Below are 16,936 nucleotides of genomic sequence, written 5' to 3'. Positions count from 1 at the left end.
GTGGGTAATGCATTAACATCTTTATATTTAATTCAAGTAGTGAATTGAGTTATGAATTATTGATAGTAAGGGTTAGTTTAAGTATTTTTTTTTTAAAGTTATTTTTTTAAAAGGATAAATTGTTAAAATAGTTACTTTTGTTTCCCTCCAGTTACATTTTAGTCACTTATGTTTGAAATATTACGTTTTGGTTGTATTGGCCCAAATTCGTTCAGCCCATACCCAACATAAACAAAAGAACAAAAAAACAAAAATAATAACAAACAGTCCACTTACAGATGCCTAAAAGCTCACAACCTAAATTTTTTTTAGAAAACTCTAAAACCCTAAGTCCCCTTTTGCACCGCAGCCTCAACACGTCAGCATGCTCACTGCCCGAGGCCTGACACCTCCTCTGCCACCATTGCACCAAAATGGCAAAGGCGTGGCTCCCCAGCACCGTTGACCTTGCCACGGACACCTACAAAAAAAAAAGAAAAAATACAAGAAAAGGCAGAAAAATAGAGAGCAGAGGCAAAAACAAAAAAGAGAAAACTAAATAGAATATTGTAATCACTTTGACTATAAAAGCTAAACAGACTCGCTGTAAACAAAAAAAAAAGGAAATAGAATAGAAAAAAGAACCCAACAAAGTTCAAAAGAAAAAAAAACGAGGATAGTTTTATTTTTTTTTATTTTTTATTTTGAAAAATATAAAGAAAAAAAATAAAAGTTTAAATTTTTACCTACGATGCTTCATTTTCCACCGCCATGGAAAGCCAACTCCGATCCAGAAGTCTCTGAACCCACTGGAGTTGGCTTATTTTCCCTTTTGGCCATTGCATTTTTATTATATTTTAATCTAACCCTTTATTGTTATTTTATTTATTTATACCTTAAAATCTTGTTATAGTTTTGATTTAGTCCCATGTTTATTTAATTAAGTCCCTATACTTTCTGGTTTTTTAATCTTCACCCTTTAAGTGGCATAATTTATATTTTTTCCCTCGAATTTCCCTTTTTTTATTTTGGTCCTTTATTTTAAATGTCGACACTATTAATACCATTAAGTGATTATCATTGTTAACCAACATTAGTTTTATTAAAATTTGCTCAAAAGTTAATATTTTGTGAATGTAATTATATTATCATACCTTTTGATATTATTTCATTATATTAATCGTTATCATTACATAGTATTATTGATTGAACATTTTATTTTATTTTATTTATATATTATTGCGTTCATTATAGTATTGTCATTTTATTTCATTATTCATGTTGTTGTTTTGATGATATTATAATTTTTTTCATTGTAATATATTGTAAATATTGCTACATTCATCCATCCATTCGACATAATATGCCATGTCAAGTAAATTCGTATGTCACAAAGGTATAGCATCGATTTTTGTACAACACGTAAATGGCATTTAAGATCGAGGCAATAGTCTTTATTTGGGGAAATCCAAGGGGTCGTGCTCCTAACTTATAGAGTATGACTTTTCTCTCGAACCAAAGTAATCGAATATTCTATTAAAATTAAAAGAAGTATGAGATTTCGGTAATAATCAAATGGCGATTATTCTTGTTCTCGAGGATTCAAGACATCGTGCCCTAACTTACGGGGCATGGTCTTATCTTCTCGACTAACTCAACATAAGAATGCATTTTCCATAAAATCTAATTTAGATAGTGATATTTTCAATGCCATCAAATAACATCATGTAAAAAGGGATCACATTTTTAGTTCCCTTTGATTTCTCAATTTTCGATGCCAAGACATCAAGTAATCAACTAGGTACTAATTTTGGGCGTTATGAGGGTGCTAATCCTTCCTCATACGTAACCGACTCCCGAACCCATTTTCAAGATTTTGTAGATTGAAAATTATCATTTTAGTAAATTTAACCTTTTATTAAAGTGATCAAATTTCGAGGTGATCCAATTACACCTAATTAAAAAGGATTGGTGGCGACTCCATCTTCATTTAAAAAAAATAAAAAGTCAATTTACAAAAAGGTTTCGACATTGGTCACTTACATTATCGTGTTGAAACATTTCAGTCACTGAGTCGTTAATTGTAGTTAATGGTGAAACGGTAAACTGACATGACATGTTAAATCATCATTTCAAACAAAAATTTTAGGTTAAATTATACAATTGGGCCCCATTTTTTTTTGTTTTTGAGCAATTTAATTTTTTTTCTTACCATTACACCGTTAACAATAATTAACGCTCAGTGACTAAAATGTAACATTTCAAACATAAGTGATTAAAATGTAACCCGAGACAAACAAAAGTTACTATTTTAGTAGTTTACCCTTAAAAAGTATTTTTAAAAAGTGTGATAGAAAAGTACCGTGAAAATGTAAGATTTGTTAAATTTTAGTATTTTTCATTGCGGATAAAAATTGTGGTTAAAGGTTAAATATCCTTTTTGGAAAATAATAGAAAGTAAATTTAAGGAATATGATATTTACATAATTTAATATAATGATACATGAAACATTTAAATAATTTAATATAATAATATATAAAATATAAATTAACCTAATTTTTATATACCTTTTAAACAATTAACATAAACAATGACATTTCAATAATTTTCACTTCCTCACTCAAAAAAACAAAAGCCTCCCACCTTTTGTGTTTAAGAGGAAAAACTCTTTCCCACCACAGTTTTGACCCCAAAATTCAAGCATTCTTCATTACTTCTACGGTGGAAAAACACTTTTGGAACCTCCAAATACAATTAAGAACTTGACCTATGTTTTGAGTTCAATTTTTTGAGACTTTCCCCTTCTTTTTATAAAAAAACAAAAGTGAGTCATTTTTTTTTAAAAGCATAGTTTCATTAATTCAAATCAACATGAATTATATGTCACAGCCTACTCTAAAGGTCCATAACTAAGGCCCACACTACAGACCCAAATTGTTCTTGTGGGTGATTTGAGCTTACTTTAAACTATCAGGATCACCTAATTCTTGGAACATTCCATCTACTTAAAGCCTGGTGATCATATAAACATTTTAGTAACTTGTATTTTACCAAGGGTAATTTTGTATTCTAAGTATAAATGTTTAAATTTCTTAGGACTTTATCTTATAGATAGGTTTCAATATAAGCCATTGATATGATCCAATCTATACTATTGATGTAAGGGTGGCTCAACTATAAATTGAGGTTTTCCCCAGCCTCATTTGTATCATTCACCATTTGATTTATTCAATATGTAGAGAGCAATTACTTTAAGCTATATTGAGTTTTTCTTACTTTCTACTTGTTTCGCTTAGTAACTTTCTAGCTTTAGTGTCTTAGAGATCTCAACTTCTAGGGTTCAAGCTAACTTAGGCAATTTGTAGCGAATTCCTACCTAAGGTCGCATGGTTCACTCGATTAAAGTCCAAGCCCGTGATAGTTGGTATCAGATCAAGGTTCATTTAAAGTGCTAAATTGAGATGATAACTTAAGCATATTATCATAATGCCCTACCAAAGACTCGTGAGAGGTATAAGTGTCGAAACCATTTTTTTTTTGTGAAATTTGAAAAATGAGTATCGATTTTGAAAACGGAAATGGAGTCGCCATCGGTCTTTTATTGTGGTGTGATCGGATCACCTTGAAAATAAATTTTAGGTCTGTGAATTTTGAGAAAATAGGTTCGGGAGTCGGTTACCCACGAGGAAGGGTTAGCACCCTCGTAACGCCCAAAATTGGTACCGAATCTGATTGTTTAATGTATTAGTGTCGAGGATTTGAAAAGATTTTAAAATACGATCCTTTTAAAGTTCAAATTTGAATAAACCAAATTGAATAACAAGACGGACTCGTTTTGAAGGAATGAATTACTACACTCAGTGAGTTAGGGTGCAACAATCCAATTTTGAAATTAATTTTGTTCCCCTTTTTAGAAAATCACGTATTCGAAGAAGGATATTCTATAATTCAAGTCGATCGGGAAATTCGAACCCAATAAGTTAGGGATCAAATTTCTCGAAATTCTTAAACATCAAACATTGCCTTTATTTTAAAATTGAGATAACAGAATGTCGTATCCAGTAAGTTAGGATCCAACATTTTGAAATCTTATGAATTTTATTTTTGAAACCATGAGGTTTTTATTACCCAAGAGATGCTTAATTACCTGAATTCATCAGAAAAATTGAAGCCCAGTAAGTTAGGGCACAATTCTCTCGTGAATTATGAATGTCGAGTATTGTAACATCTAAAAGGGATTTCGATACTTAAACCATGTTAAACGCAAGATTTAATGAAAGAAATTTGATGGAATAATATACAATGTTAAGCAATCATTTGTAAACAAATTGCAATCTAATGATCTATAAATAATTAACAACTACAAACAAACAATACAATGCACCCAAGAACAATTCTCACATCATGTATGTTATGTTAACATTTAAAAACTAAAGAATTTAAAGTCCCTCAAAACACTAAATTAAATTAATGCGCATGAAAAGTGTATGAATTTAAAATAATTTAAGATGTACGTATAAAAGAAATTATAATTCAAATAAATTGAAAATAAATAGTATATATAAGAATTTGAGATAAATCACAATTATAGTTAAAAAAGAGTTGTCAAATGGAATAATAATACCCGAATAAATAAAAAATATCATAATTTAAAAAAACATATATTTGTTAATTTAAAAAATAATATTCATAAAAAAGGGTAATGGCACATAATATATAAAAAATAAAAAAAAGTGAGATACACCAAGGAGTTTTTGAATACATTATGTATGTTTTAAGTATAGGTGGGAAATACAATAATAAAATTAATAATATACATTCATATGCAAAATAGACACATTTGATATATATTATATATACATATGCGCATAAAATAGTATTATAAGGACATTACTAATTTTTAATCGCAAAAGTATATGGATAAACATTTAAAAAATATTAATGAAATGTATAAATAATAATTTACACCAAATATATGCTAATATATTAGAATAGAAAAATAAAATAATAATGTGTAATGAAATAAAATAATGTATGTGCGTATATATGTGAAAATAAGAAACTATATATGCTGAGATAATGTTAATAATAATAACAATAGTAAGAATAACAAATTAAATGATTTTTAGCAAATATAATAAACAGAGGACGAAATTGATAATAAAAAAATAAAGCAGGGTAAAATTTAAAACTAATAAAAGAAATGGGCCCAAATCGCAAAGCGCAATGACATGGGGGACCGAAAGGGGAATATTCCCCACCCTCCAAAACGCCGCGTTGCGCGCTGGACCAGAATGAAACAAAAAACAAAATATAAGACCAAATCGGAAAGAAAGAAAAATGCTTGATTTGAAAACACTGAAAAAGGGAAGGGGCTGGCCGAGGAAATACCCTCCCTACGCCAGAATGCGCGGGTCAAGCTGCACCTAGGTCGGGTCATCGGGTCGAGAGCGGGCCACCTGGCAATACGATGCCGTTTTGGGAGCCATTGTTCAGGCCCCAAACGGCACCGTTTAAACCCTTTAAAACAGAGAAATAAAGAAACCCTAAAGGGTTATTCAGCTACCCTAAAAAAATAACGAAAAAGAAAGGGAAAAAAAAGCTTCTCCTCTCTCAGCGCCGCTTCAACCCCAGCCGCGCAAAAGACCTCCGATTCCCCCACCCTTTCTCTGATCACGACGAAGAGGATGAGGGTACGGCTTCGCAACACAAGTAAAACCTCAAACTCTTCTTTCTCTTTTCGAACAATAGATAAAAGAAAAAAGGAAATCGGAGAATGATGAAGACAAGAGAAGAAAACTTGAAAATCACCTTCAAAGACCCCTTTTTTATTGCTTGTTCTTTCAATCTTCTTTAATACAATATTCGTTTTCTCTTTGTGTACTGATATTGTGTGTGTGTTGATCGTCCCCCCTTACAGATTTTTTAACATGGCTTTATATTGTCCGAATTACAGCAAATCAAAAGGAAAATAAATAATCTCCTCCCCCGAATCCCTCTTTTTCTTATTTTCTCTATTTTTACTGTCGTTTTTTGCCTTCTTTGTTGCGCTCGTTGTGTGCAGGTGGCTGCTTGTGCTCTTTGCGTGTCAATTTTCTGCAGGCGTATAGAAGCCGTACAGTGACGTGGAGGGCGGTGTACGTGCGAAGGTGTGCATAGGAGAGCGGCTGATTGCGGGGCGAGGATCCTCTAGGGTTCCTTGCTGCTGATTTTCATTTTCGGCTATCGGGTGAGTGATTTGGGCCATATTGTAACTGGGTTTAAATTTAAATGGGCTGCCTTAGTGGGTTAACATTTAAGTGCTTGGGCCACTGTATTGGGTTGATTTGGACTGTTTAATTGTTTTTTTATATTTGATTTTATTTTATTGACGGGTGGACAAATTGGGCCTATTACAATAAGAAAGCAAACAATTTGAAGGATATGTTGTCAATGATGGATGAAAGAGTTTCCAAACTTGAGGAATCCATAAGGGGTGTGAAGGAAAGCCTTAAGATGGTTGAAGGTCGCATCAAAGAGTTGGAATATATGAGAGACGAGCTTAAGGAGGAGATAGAAGAGGCTTTTAACGCCATTATGGACATGTTGACTAGAGGAATGATCCTCTTGAAGCTGTAGTGGAAGGTTTGAAGAAATAAATAGATGAGCTCAAGGAGGAGCTTGTTTTGTGCAAACCAGTTGTGGGTAATGGTATGCTGGCTATAACACCCAACCAGGAAATTGGTGTCCCTAAACCAAAAGAGATTAAATAGACCAAGTATGATAGATATGTAGACAACTTTCTGTGGGAAATGAAACAATGCTTCCATGCTATTTGCATTGAGGATAATGCCACTAAGTTAAACATTGCCTTTATGTATTTTATCGATGTTGCTATTTTATAGTGGTATCATAGGTGCATAGATGAGAAATGTGATGGCACCATTATTAAGACTTGGATGGAGTTTCAATTAGAATTTAAGCAACAATTTTACCCAAAGTATGTTGAAGAAGAGTCTTATGTCAAGTTGTGATGGCTTATGTAATAAGGCGTTGTTTAGGAATATGTGCAAGATTTCAATGAGTAGATACTCCAAATTTTAAACTTGATTGAGAAATAATCCTTTTCTTCTTTTATAGATGGATTAAGGCCCTAGGTTAAGCACAAGAACTTACCAAAGCCATAATAGTACCAAAATCATTAATTGAGCTGGGTGGGAAAAAGTTAGAGAAGCATGAGTCTTCCAAGCCTAAATCCAGACCAAAGGGGAAAGATGGAAGAGATAAATATAAGCAACCAAAAAATGGAAATGGTAAGCCTCAGATAGTAAAAGCAAAGTCCACAAGCTGTGGAAGAAAAGAAAGATAAGAAGCTAGTGAAGTGCTTTCTTTGCAATGGTCCACATAAGGTGAGAGGTCTAAAACAAGGCATGATTTCTAGTATTAAGGGTATGATGATCTAGGAAAAGAGCCCATGAAACTTGGCTCGAACTTAAGTACCACTGAAGCCACAAAGTGTTGAAGGTGGAAGGGGCTGATGTTCGTAGACTACAGTAGGTAGAAAATTGGATGCTCTTGTCGACATCAGAACATCTTATTTGCTCATATATGAAAAGACTACTGAGAAACTTGGTCTCAAAGTTGAGAAGACAATTGAATGGATGAAGCTGTTAACTCAAAAAGGGTTCTTAGTATGGGAGTTGCAAAATAAGCTGAGCTATACTTTGGAGGTTGGGTTAGAAAATAATCTATTGAGGTAATACATGTTGGAAAAAATCTAGCTTGAAAACAATTTTCTTGCACAACGAAAAAAATAAAATTTTGAAAACTGAGTTGGTTTGTGATATTTATAACAATAAACTTTTTCTTGAAATAGTACCTGCGCTTTGAGTGAGAGGGATCCTAAATGTTCCTGACTTTCAATTGAACGACCTTTTTTGCTATTCTCATATCACGAATTGCCTCAAGTGTGGACTCGGACAATTTCAAATCAAACACAAAATAAAAAATAATAATTTTCTTAGCTTTAGTAGGAAAATAAATCTCTCTCTTATAGAAACCAGTAGAATTGTTATTATCGAAAAATAAGACTTATCCTTAGAAATAAATTTTGAGTTATTTTTAGGCAGAGTACCAATATCTCAAAGTTACTTTTTTTAACCCTACTAGTGCCATGTATCTATTTATAGGGAGTGAAACCCTAGTTGAATTAGTAGAATACAAACAATATTTATTTAATAGAAAAATAATCCCCTAGTTGAATTAAGAGAGAGGGTCGGCTTACCGTAGTTATTTTACTAGGGTTGTTGCCCTTTATACTTGTTATGAAGGGGGTTTGGGCCTTTCTTGCATTGGGTCCAATTATATGTGCTTCCTAAACTTTTAACCAAACATTTTATAATTTAATCAAACTCAATACATATTTTTATATTTTCCAAAACATAAATTATTTATTAAATTAATTTAAATTAATTAATTTTCCAATTAAATAATTTTCCCAACTCAATTCTAATTCTGTTAAAGTCATGACAACTTTACCGTGAAAGGATATATGAGAAAATATATTTAATTTCTACATTCAATGGATTCACGATAACCAATTAATTTAATTCCATTTTTGAACTTTAATTATTTAATTAAATAATAATTCGAAAAACTTAATTTAATTCTTTGGTCATTTTCATACTTAGTGAGAAACCACATTCATTTTTACATGTAACCCATTTCTCTAACTTTATCATTTCTATCCATTTCTTTGATTTAATATGCAATTCATTTCTGGTTTCAACAAGCTAGTAGAGGGACCGATTGAACATTTGTAATTAGGTCTAAAATGATTTATAATTAAGTTTCAGCTTTTCTCCTATTAATTATAAACTCATTTAATCATGAAGTCATTCCACTATAGTATCGTGACTGAGCTTTCCCTAATAACATACCATTACGAAAGCTACTTGATTAGTGCTTGTCTAATAACCTTGCCATAAGTGTGTCACCTTCATAGGATATCATTAATCTCTTTGGGATATATCCGTTCTCCCAATATAATCCTATTTTATCTTATTGTAATCATTACATCTTTCTTCATGAAACGTCAATTAATTTCAGTTAGTAATCAAGTCATTCATCACAAAGACAAATGACTCGTAGCCATGTTTAATTTTCATCTATTATGTAATGCCAAAGAGAGGATACCCTAGTTTGATCTTCCTTAATTTGATGCGTCAAAATAGGCTTTCTCGAGTACTTAATGAGCTTGTTTTCAAGTATTTTACGAGTTTTATTGTTGCTTTTTACTGATGCATATATTTTAGTGTTAATGATAGTTTTTCTTATATTTTACCTCTTTTGAGACCCAAATTGGCAAAACTACGCCATTGGGAGTCTAATGATTGAATTGAGATTGTGTGGGGAGACAACGATGATCAAACCTTGAAGAAAACTGCATCACTAAGCCTCCATCACCTCAGGGGTGCAAGACTTCAATGAGAAACTAACCTGGAGCAGTCTATCGAGGATGTCGCGAGTGTCGTGACACCAAGCTTGAAGTTACAATTCCCAACCTTCAAGGTTACAATACCACTGCTAATAGTTGAAGTGATGGAGACAAGGCCAATGTTGAAGGTGTTGCGACATCAAGAACCCCCAAAAGCTAAGATCATTCCCGCAACCTCGGATGTTACGACGCTGAAGCTTGGGTGTCACGACACCAAAGCCTGATGGGTGAAAAACTGTAGGAGCAATTTTGTGTCCAAATAAACTTAAGTCACTTTTTATTTAAGGGCATAATTTTCAATGTTACTTTAAATGTTAGTAGAATATAAATACTACCTTATAAGCTTTTGAGAGTAGATTTTGGTGACTTATCATCTTTTTTTCTTTCATAGTTTTAGGTTAGGTTAGGTTTTTTTTTTCCTTTTTCTTTTCTTTTCATTTTTAGATTAGGTTTTCCCTTTTTCTTTTTAGAATAGATTTTGTTTTTGTTGTTTTCTTTCTTCTTCTTGTTAAAGACTTTTGTAAATGGAGATGGATCAAACTTTTGGGTGTCATTGGTTCCATATCTAAATGAGCATTTCTTACCCTTACCTTTATGTTATGCATATCAACTATTTGATGAAATGTCTATTTGGGTGTTAAGCTTTATTTTGCGTTGATATTGCTTATTGGTTAATTAATGAATTGATTGTTGGATTAAGTTCATGTCTATACTTGATTGTTTGGTTATTCTTTTATATCAAAATGCTTTATATGCTTTGGGCACCAGATCCAACAATACCACTTGATGACTATGACTTTGTTTGTTGGATTAAACTTCCTTAACCTGATCAATGCCCTTCTAGTTCCTTTTGCCGATTATCCTAAATCTCCACCATCAGTGTGTAGTACAGTTTAGTTGTGAGGTGGGTGTTAGAGCCAAGGTATTGTCCGTAATCCAGTTTGCCAAAGGTGCGCGCAAAGATGAAGTTCCCTACTTAATAACATTGAAGTTTAATGAGCTTCAAAAACCTATCGATGAGATTTTCGAAAAGTTGGCATAAGTACTATAGTCTTTTAGTGATGAAACGCTTGCCGAGTTGCCCAAGAAATTACCACTAAAGAGGGAGGTAGATCACAAAATTGAGATGGTGGCTAATGTTGAACTGCCAACCAATGCACTATATCAGATCTCAACAAAATCTTTTTCAAACAAGTAGTAGAACAATAACTTGGAACAAGTGTAAACCAAGGTAATTTTTAGGTCCAAAGTAAGCACCACAATTATGCTTGACAAAAGGAGGGGAAAGTTTCTAGCATCCATGAATGGCGGGAAGAGTAGAATCAATAAGAAAGGCAGGGGAGAGAGTCGAGTCACAAAATTCCTAAAATTCTTGAAGTGCCTTAAACACGCCATATTGGGATCACTATTAATACCGTCAAACAAGAGGCAAATTCAAGTTCACCATAAGTTCCAGAAGGAAAAGCAATAAAACATTTAGGCTCCGTTTGTTTCATTGAAAATGGTTTTCGGAAAATGATTTACTTTTCTGGAAAAACTAATATTTTTTGGTGTTTGGATGAACTTGTGTAATATTTTCTATTGTTTGACATATTTTTTGAAAATATTTCATAAAAGTTGTTTCCAATGAAACAAATATACATTTGAGATTATCTTATCTTTTCATTATTTAATTGAGATTTTCTTATCTTTTTATAAAAGTTGTTTCATAGAAGTTTATAATCAAACAAATATACAAATATACACAAGCTCCCAAATGCAAACTAGAGGTGTGCATGGGCCGGGCCGGGCTCAACTAAAAATTTAGGCCTGTTTGCTAGGCTCAGCCCGACCTAAAAAATGGGCCTAAAATTTTGCCCAAGCCCAACCTGAATAAAAATGTTAAAACCTCGGCCTGACCTGACCTGCCCATATTAATTTATATATTATTTTTTATATAATTTTAATATATTTATATATATAATATATTAAAAATACTAAAAACATCAAAATAAATATTTCTCAACAAATTGAAAATAAATTTTAAAAAATATATATACTTAAATAACACTAAAATAGATGCAACTTAACAAGCAAATGCCTCTAAAATAATAACAAAATTAACAAATGTCTTTAAAATAATAACAAAATTAACAATAAAATAAGTTTTATACAATATCCAAAAAATAACAACAAAATAGTAACAACATAATAATAAAATGGTAGCAAAATAGGGAAAAAATAAGAAAATAATATTAAAAACAAAAAAAAATTTATCATTTAGTGAATTCCGGCCAAGTCCAGGCCAAAAATATCCAAACCCTTCTACATTTCGAGCGAGCCTTCGACTCGGCCTGGCCAATGAAAAGTTCCAACGCAAACCACTAGACCATGTACAAAAAAAAAAAAAAAAACACGAGATAAACAATGGCTGATATCACCACCAAGCCATTAACATCATCTCTCGATCCACTTCCACGGGAACATCTGCAAATCTATTAATCTCCCGTGGCACGTGACAAAACTGCACATTACCATTATAACATCAGTGAATGTTATGCATTAATTTAAGATCACATTGGTGATTCTATCATTATTGTAATCTTAAAAATGATACTGAACACTACTTTTACAGAGCTTTTGAAATAACTAAATAAATACTTTCTTCCTTACCTTGAATTGGATGGCCTTTCAACATGTTGTCCAATTCCTTCTCAAATCTATCCATGGCTGGAGCTGGCAAACAAATAGGTACTGAAGTTCCAACTTCTCCTTTCTTGCTCTTGGTTGATACGAAAAAGCTTATCACCCCAACAGCTTTTGCTGCCCCTGCAAACACTGCCTTACCCCATCCAAAATCGATGTCTTCGAATCCTATTTTGTTAAATCAGATACAACAAAAGATCCAACAACTACTGTGAAATTAAGTTGTTTAGCCCTAAGCACCATTAAAGCTGCCACTGATTTGGCATATTCCTTTGTCATGCTTGCTTTGGCTTGCTTCAATAGTTCCACTGTATACCCTAATGGATTATGGAGAAGATTTCTAACTGTTGTTATTACTGCTGGAAAGACAATGGCATTCCCATAATATCCCAATGGCAATGAAGGATTGAATTTGGAACGTAAGTTTCCGACGCATAGCATGCGTACCTTTTCATTGGGGTTAAGATTTAGAGCAATGGTTCGACAACACCATAAGCAAGCTGTTAGGAGTTCGAACTTGGTGGTGCAATGACAAAGGTGGAGTGGGAGGAGACTACGAAGAGTTGAAACTTCAGCAGGGCCAAAGAAAAAAGAACGTTGAACCAAGTTATCCAATGGCCAAGAGGTGGTGGTGGTTCTACTTCATCATACTCATGGTGATGGAATGTGACTCGGGGTGGATCTCCAGCATCTAAGAGATGTCTTTCCCAAATAGGTGAGATGGAGCATGCAGTTGCACCTCGTGCCATTTCGCTTATGGTAGACATGAATTGTTTTAGGCCTATGCCATCACATATTATATGGTTACAGCGGATAGCGAAAATGAAACCACCGCATTTTAGTCGTGTTATCTGTTAAAAAATAAATTAATTAACTGAATAAATTAATATTTTAAAGATTAAATCATGTTGAGTAACCTTGTGAAGAAAGAAAAATGAATGTGATGAGTACTTAGATGGTTTTTAGAAGCAAATTTGGATGGTACCATAAGAAATAACTACTCAAACATATACCCCTACACCTCATCTAATCAAGATTTTTTTTAGGTTTTATAGACTTTGGTAGTTTTAGAACAAGCAAAAGCTAATTGAATCTTTTTTTAAAAGAAGAAAAATGAACAGGCAAAGAACAAAAAACAACAAAGTAGATAGATAAAGGTTTTATAGATTCTTTTAGTTTTTAATATAAGAATTATTTGGCCTAAAATGCCTTGCTTTGATAAATAAATTTAAGAGTAAAAGTTATTTTAAACTTCCGAAAAGTTGAAATTTGTGATCATACATAGGTATTCTCACCATCAAGTACAAGAATCAAATTACTCCACTCTCCACTTTTATGGGTATATTGGATTTTTTTTTTTGGTGATAAAGGGTATATTGGATTTAAAATCGTGAAAATGTGAATATTTCCAACTAATTTTGCTTCGATTAGTTATTAGTATAATAATTTTTTAATATATATTACAATAATTAAATATAAAATAAAAAATAGTTAGTGGGTTATTTATTACCTGAATTAACAATAGTGGACAATTAAGCATCCCTTCAGAGCCAGGAACATCGTAAAGGAGCTCATCAAAGCAAGAGAATGGTGGGTGAAGTACATTGCCAAATTGTTCAAGTGTAACATCGGCATCGACTTTTATAAACATCACACCCTCACCGGTGCAATCCACTATGAGCTTACCATTAGCCCCTTCCCTTAGTTTACCTGCAAATGGATAATAAAACACTAAGGCATTTGCAAGTGCCTCCCTAATAACCTCGGCTGGGTCTTTTCCTTGTATGGAGGGATCGTACTTATAAAATTGGATAAATGGAACTTGGAAGCGAAGAGCCGCCTGATCATCAATGTCAGATAGAAGTTTATGTTCATGTGGTGTGGGCTTGGTTGGAGCCAGAATCTCGGGTTTGCATCGTTGGACTGAGAATACAAGAGGAATGCTAGAAGCTATTGCCATGGAACCTAGAAATCTATGGACATACCAAGTATTTGTGACTGAAAATGATTTTATAATAGGAAACGATTCCAGAAGGATCGGAATATACTCTTGCAGTTTTGGAGATAGAAGTCAAATTTAGAGTTGTCATCTTACGTTGCAATGAATGAAGAAAGAGAAATTGCAGGAAAAAACAAAAAATAATTGCTTGATGCGTATATGCATAATTTAGAGATGATGTAGACTATTTTACCCATCTAGTCCAAAAAAAAAAAATATAGATAAAATTACTCTAGTTCAAAAATATTCACCAAAATAATCTGAAATGAATAGTAGATTTACATTTTGGGAATCTAATGACCGGCACTACCTAGTGTTTTGGCCTCATTATTGACTGATGATTGTATCAGGCTTAAAAAAATATTTTTTTTTGAGTTTGGAAACCCAATGGCCGGCACCAAGGTATTTTTTTTAAATCGTATCATACTGATATACAACAATACCAATATTTAAAAAAATTTTGGGTGCAGGCCATTACAATCATTTTCGGCTCCCAATGCATTTTCTTTTACTTTGGAACGCTGATGGCCGAACTAGTGTATTTTAAAAAAAAAATTAGGTGCTGACCATATAATGGCTAGCACCAAGTACAATTTTCGGCTCCCAATGTTTTTTTTTACTTTAGAGCACTGATGGCTGGCACCAGTGTATTTTTATTAAAAAAAAATTTTTGGATGCCAGCGTTCAATTTTCGGCTCCCAATGCATTTTCTTTTACTTTGGAACACTGATGGTCGAACAAGTGTATTTAAAAAAAAAGAAAATTTGGGTGCTGGCCATTATAATTTTTGGCTCCCAATGCATTTTTTTTTACTTTGAAACTCTGATGGTTAGCATCAGTGTATTTTTATTAAAAAAAATTGGTACATGGCCAGCACCAAGTACAATTTTTGGCTCCCAATGCATTTTTTTTTACTTTGGAACACTGATGGGTGAACTAGTGTATTTAAAAAAAAAATTTGAGTGCTGGCCATGTAATGGCTGGCACCAAATACAATTTTCGGCTTCCAATGCATTTTTTTTACTTTGGAACACTAATGGCCAGTATCAGTGTATTTTTTATTAAAAATTTTTTTTTGGGTGTCGGCCCCAATACAATTTTTTTGTCAAATAAAAAAATTGTCTTCCAAATTTATCAAATATATATAGGTGTTTTGTCTTGCACTTGAGTTTTGGTTTGCTTTTTTCTTTGATTTATTAGTTGAAAATCGAGATTAAAAATATTAGATTTTTTCTTTGTTGAGAAGGAAGCAAAATTTTTTAAGATGAGCTCCCAAATTTTGTTTATTTATGTTCATTTCGATGGAGAAATGATAAATACAACTGAAGAAGGCTGAAAAAAAAAAGAATGAGATTCAACAAGCGTGTTTCGCTGGCGGATTTAAAACAAAAAATTACTACAAAGATAACAACCTATTATGGAAAGCAAATGTTGAGACTGTTTTACAAATTTCCAGTTTCAACAAATCTGCTCAAGTTATCAGAAATGGAGCTTGAAGATGATGATGATATAGTGACAATGATATAGCAATCTATTGCCCCCCTGAGATAGAAAATCCTAGCTCGGTTGAGTTATTCGCGGAGATAGCTGAACCGGATCCTATTCAAGTTGTAATTGCAGCAAGCCAACGCTCTAGAATTGATTTTGATCTTAACGTCTCCTAGGAAGATCAGTCTGGTTTTGGATGGTCAATGTCAACTTTCGAAAATCCAAACATCGGTAGAAGTTCGTATAACATCCCAAACTTGTGTACTCGTCTAGAGATTCATCTAGAAGTGTTGGCCACAATAGAAGATGGTGATGAAGGGTTCGATAATGATGATCAGTCCCACCGTGATCCCAACGATGATTTCAGTAACCCCGATTTGGACGACATTCTTGAAGACATAGATGAGGAAGGGCCGGTGGAGGGTGAAAATGCAAACCCCATTTAGCCAGGAACACGAGCCTTGGTATAGTTATAAGAAATAATCCGGGGTCCTTCATGATCGACGTGGATCCTGATGCGGCTTTTGTACGCGAGTTCCCGAAATATACAAGCATTGTGCCAGCTCACCTACTTGATGATGAATTCAACGATGAAGAGTTATTCGTAGGACAACAATTCAATAACAAAAAAGGTTGTTTACATGCTATAAAACAACTTAGCTTGAAGTCAGGTGTGAATTATGAAGTAATGAAGTTTGTAGGGCCCAATTTTTGACCCAGGGCCCAATTACAAATTTTAACCTAAAACCTACCCAAAACCTCTAGCCCATTTTTTGACCCGAAGCCCAAATGCACCGGCCCAACTACCCAAAGCCCAACCAACCCAAATTTCCAATGGTCAACTTAGGGTTTCAGCTTTCTGAAACCCTAGCCTAGCCAATGCGCCGCACATCCCTAGCCTTCTGTTGCCGCCACTGTCCCATCCCTGTTCACCGACTCTCTACTCCGACGCTCACCTACCCACCCGCCGCGCCGCGCATCAAGTCGCCCACTTGCACCTGCGATAGAAATGACAAGAACATTAAAAAAAAGCTTGTAATGGCTATAAAAGCCAAACAAAAATCCATTGTAAGGGTTCAGCCCCTCTTTCACGATTTGAAGAAATAAAAAAAACAAAAAACAAATTCAAGAAACCTTTTTGGGTATAAGATCTATTTTCCTTTTTTATTTTTATTTTTCTCTTTATTTTTTCTTCCTTTCGAAACTATTGGTGTTCGATTTTGTTTCTTTTATTTTTTAAACTATATATATATAACGTATAAACGTAAAAAAAAGCAGAAAAATACCTTTTTTTGAAACTATTGGTGTT

At 33.3% G+C, this 16,936-nt stretch overlaps 1 pseudogene; it reads right to left on the bottom strand.

Annotated features, from left to right (window-relative positions):
- Positions 1 to 368: 368 nt before the first annotated feature.
- Positions 369 to 14,177, bottom strand: LOC107937773 (benzyl alcohol O-benzoyltransferase-like; annotated as a pseudogene).
- Positions 14,178 to 16,936: the final 2,759 nt, after the last annotated feature.

This window comes from Gossypium hirsutum, chromosome D13, assembly GCF_007990345.1.
Source record: "Gossypium hirsutum isolate 1008001.06 chromosome D13, Gossypium_hirsutum_v2.1, whole genome shotgun sequence".
In the NCBI taxonomy this organism is placed as follows: Eukaryota; Viridiplantae; Streptophyta; class Magnoliopsida; order Malvales; family Malvaceae; genus Gossypium; species Gossypium hirsutum.
The sequence above is the reverse complement of the archived record's forward strand: the minus strand, read 5'-3'. Positions and strand labels throughout refer to the sequence as shown.